The following is a 4,594-nucleotide window of genomic DNA, read 5'->3' on the forward strand; positions in this document are numbered from 1 at the left end:
TTTATAGGGACGCCCAATTGTAAATCTTTATATTAACATTAACAAACTATCATTTAGTTAAACAAATATAAAGCCCATTAATAGCCCATAGTCTAATTTTCACAAGTGTCATTCTTTTGTCCAAACCCCAATTATGGTACAAAGCTCAATTACCCAATTTTAGTAATTAGCTCAACATCATGATTACTTCGTTTTAAATAAGCATAATAATAACTTAGCTACGAGACATTAATGTAAAAAGGTTGAACATAACTTACAATGATTAAAAATAGCGTAGCGTTACACGGACAGAATTTCGACTTACACCCTTACAACATTTGCTAACATACCCTTATTATTAGAATTATAATTAAAATTAAAATTAAAATTAAAATATAAATATAAATTTTTACGTAGTATTATAAGAGAAGAAGAAAAAGATGATGATTACGATCAGAATGCGCGAGCTTTATAGGGATTTTCTGAAATTGGGGCTCCGCGACTCGCGGCCTTTTTGGCCTTCAAACTCCGCGAGTCGCGGAGTTTGAAATTACAGCTCAGATACTTTGGAGTCTTTCTTGCCGAAGGATTTATAAATATATATAATATATTAAATAATTATAAGAATTATTTAAATATTATATTATATTTATGTGCATAGTTGATTTGTAATTTTTAGTCCGTTGCGTCGAGCGTTGAGAGTTGACTCATGTCCAGGTTCCGGATTTTCGAACGTCCTTGCGTACAATTTAATATCTTGTACTTTGTGTTTTGAATCTTGTACTCTTGTAATTTCGAGACGTTTCTTATCAATAATTGGAACCTTTTTGATTGTCTTTTGTACTTTTGAGCTTTTTGGTCGTTTGCGTCTTCAATTCGTCGAATCTGTCTTTTGTCTTCACCTTTTATTATTTAAACGAATATTACTTGTACATAGAACAATTGCAACTAAAAGCTTGTCTTTCTTGAGGAATAATGCTATGAATTATATGTTCGTTTTTAGCATTATCAGATTTGTACGTGGACCGGGTTATTGGAGCCAAACAGTCCTCAATTATATTGAGACCAAAATGAATCCTGCCCCTCTGCTGCATCTTTTGGCTATTCGAAACGTGGGCAAAATCAGAAAAGTCTATTGATTGGATAACTTATATAATTTTTCTTTCCTTTTAAAAACTAATAGGATATTCAGTGAATGCACCGAGCAAGACGTTCACCACCTTTTGTACGTTCACCACCTGTAACTAGATCAAGACATTTAGCAAATATTACCGCCGTTGATTTTTCTTTAGAATCGTCATCCAGTCGACCAAGTACTCCAGTTCAAATTTCTGATAATCCATTTTTTGAACCCGACCACACAATTGAGAATCCGGAGAATATTCAGGGACGATTCATAGATCCTGAACCATTAAATTTTCCTCCGGAACCACCAATCATTCAAACAGAGATTGTTGAGGAACGAACCATTAAATCAGAATCCTCTAGTGATTCCGATTCAACAAATTCAATTATGGAGAATCTGGAACCTTTAAGTATGGAAGACCGAATGAGAGCTAAACGCACTGGCCAAGGTCACGCAATTACTCATCCAGACATTAATGCGCCAGATTATGAAATCAAAGGACAAATTCTACACATGGTGACTAATCAATGCCAATTTAGTGGTGCGCCGAAGGAAGATCCAAATGAACATCTTCGTACCTTTAATAGGATCTGCACACTATTTAAAATCCGAGAAGTGGAGGATGAACAGATATATCTCATGTTATTTCCCTGGACTTTAAAGGGAGAAGCCAAAGATTGGTTGGAATCGTTACCTGAAGGGGCGATTGATACATGGGACGTTTTAGTTGAAAATTTTCTTAAACAATTCTTTCCGGCATCTAAAGCCGTAAGACTTCAAGGAGAAATTGTTACGTTTACACAGAAACCGAATGAAACTCTATATGAGGCGTGGACAAGATTTAGAAAGTTATTGAGAGGATGTCCGCAACATGGTTTAGACACCTGTTAAATAGTACAAATATTCTACCAAGGATGCGACATCACTACAAGGAAAGACATAGATATAGCAGCTGGTGGTTCTATTATGAAGAAAACCGAAACTGATGCTTATAAAATTATTGATAACACTGCTTCCCACTCACATGAGTGGCACCAAGAAAAAGATATCTTTAGATCATCTAAAGCAGCTAGAGCCGATTCTAGCCATGACTTAGATTCCATTTCCGCAAAGATAGATGTTGTCGAGAGACGAATGGAAAAGATGACTAAGGATATTCACTCAATACGAATTAGTTGTGAGCAGCGTGGAGGACCACATTTGACAAAAGATTGTCTCAGTATTGAATTAATAATGGAACAAAGAGAGAATATTTCATACATAAACCAAAGACCTGGAAATAATTATCAGAATAATTATCAACCGCCAAGACCTATTTACAATCAAAATCAGAATTATAACCGAAATATTCCATACAACAACCAACAAGGTCCTAGCAATCAACAAGTATCCAATAATACTTACAATTCTCAAAGACCTAATTTTCAAAACAAACCACCACAAACCGATGATAAAAGGCCGAATTTAGAAGATATGATGACAAAGCTAGTTGAAACTCAAACGCAGTTTTTCACATCTCAAAAACAAACCAATGAACAAAATGCTCAAGCATTTAGAAATCAACAAGCTTCTATTCAAAACCTGGAACAAGAAGTAAGTAACCTAGCAAGGTTAATAGGTGAAAGAAAACCGGGAAGTTTACCTAGTGATACAAATGCTAACCCCCGGAATGAAACAGCTAAAGCCATTACCACAAGAAGTGGTACAACACTTAAATCACCTGAAATACCTGTAACTTTTGATGAAGTTATTCCTACTCCACAAGAACCACAACCTGATCAAGATAAGGAAAAAGAACCGGTAGTTGAAAAGGTTAATGAAGATAACACAGTTAAGGCTAAACCTTATGTTAAACCATACCAACCACCACTTCCTTACCCGAGTAAAATGAAGAAAGAGAAACTTGAAGCCGAGCAATCCAAATTCTTGGATATGTTTAAACAGATAAATGTAAATCTTCCTTTCATTGATGTAATTTCAGGAATGCCTAGATATGCTAAATTCTTGAAAGATCTAATCTCAAATAGAAAGAAAATGGAAGAACTCTCGGCTGTTACTATGAATGCTAATTGTTCAGCAGTGCTGTTGAATAAGATACCAGAAAAACTATCTGATCCAGGAAGTTTCACAATTCCATGTTTTCTGGGTAGTCTTAGTTCAATAGAAGCATTGGCAGACTTAGGTGCTAGTATAAATTTAATGCCGTATTCACTATACGCTAAACTAGACCTTGGAGAATTGAAACCAACAAGAATAAGCATACAACTAGCCGATAGATCAATAAAATATCCTAGAGGGATAATGGAGAATATGCTAGTTAAAGTTGGTACTTTAGTATTTCCAGTAGATTTTGTTGTTTTGGACATGGAAGAAGATTCTCAAGTTCCTCTCATATTAGGAAGACCATTCTTAAACACGGCTAAAGCAATGATAGACGTGTTCGGTAAGAAATTGACCCTAAGTATAGAGGACGAGAGTGTTACCTTTTCAGTTGATAGAGCAATGCAACAACCACAATCTGCAGATGATACATGTTATTATATTCAAACTATAGATGCACATGCAGAATTGTTAGAAGAATTTCCAGAATTACAAGGAACAGGAGAATGTTCTTTAGGAGAAGGTAATGAACAAATTGATAAAGCTGAAATGTTAGCTACACTTATAGCTAATGGATATGAACCAACAACAGAAGAAATTCAAATGCTAAAAGAAGAAGACATATATCGATATAAATCATCGATAGAAGAACCTCCGAAATTAGAGTTAAAGCCACTTCCAAACCATTTGGAATACGCTTATTTACATGGTGAATCTGAATTACCTGTAATAATATCGTCTTCTCTTATTGAAAATGAGAAATCACAACTCATTTCTGTGTTGAAAGCTCATAAACCAGCCATTGCATGGAAGATTCATGATATTAAAGGAATAAGTCCTTCGTATTGAACACATAAAATCCTTATGGAAGAAGGTCATAAAACGTATGTGCAACGCCAACGAAGACTAAATCCTAATATGCAAGATGTAGTTAAGAAAGAGATTATTAAACTGCTAGATGCAGGTTTGATATATCCAATTTCTGATAGTCCATGGGTAAGCCCGGTTCAATGCGTGCCTAAGAAGGATGGCATGACTGTCATTACAAATGAGAAAAATGAGCTTATTCCTACTAGGACTGTAACAGGATGGCGTGTATGTATTGATTATAGAAAATTAAATGACGCCACCAGAAAAGATCACTTTCCCTTACCTTTCATTGATCAAATGTTGGAAAGATTAGCCGGAAATAGTTACTATTGTTTTCTAGATGGATTTTCCGGATATTTTCAAATTCCAATAGCACCCGAAGATCAAGAGAAAACCACATTCACGTGCCCTTATGGTACTTTTGCTTACAAACGCATGCCATTTGGAATTTGCAACGCCCCTGCAACCTTTCAAAGGTGCATGATGGCGATTTTTCATGACATGATAGAAGAATGCATG

General features: G+C 35.3%; 1 non-coding gene across 1 annotated transcript; it reads right to left on the reverse strand.

The window, feature by feature from the left end:
• Positions 1 to 1,876: 1,876 nt before the first annotated feature.
• Positions 1,877 to 1,983, reverse strand: LOC139846191 (small nucleolar RNA R71). The gene has a single exon (XR_011758925.1). It is a non-coding gene; the product is annotated as a small nucleolar RNA R71 (small nucleolar RNA).
• Between the last annotated feature and the right edge of the window lie 2,611 nt (positions 1,984 to 4,594).

The sequence above is a fragment of the Rutidosis leptorrhynchoides genome, chromosome 4 (genome assembly GCF_046630445.1).
Source record: "Rutidosis leptorrhynchoides isolate AG116_Rl617_1_P2 chromosome 4, CSIRO_AGI_Rlap_v1, whole genome shotgun sequence".
NCBI classification, from domain to species: domain Eukaryota; kingdom Viridiplantae; phylum Streptophyta; class Magnoliopsida; order Asterales; family Asteraceae; genus Rutidosis; species Rutidosis leptorrhynchoides.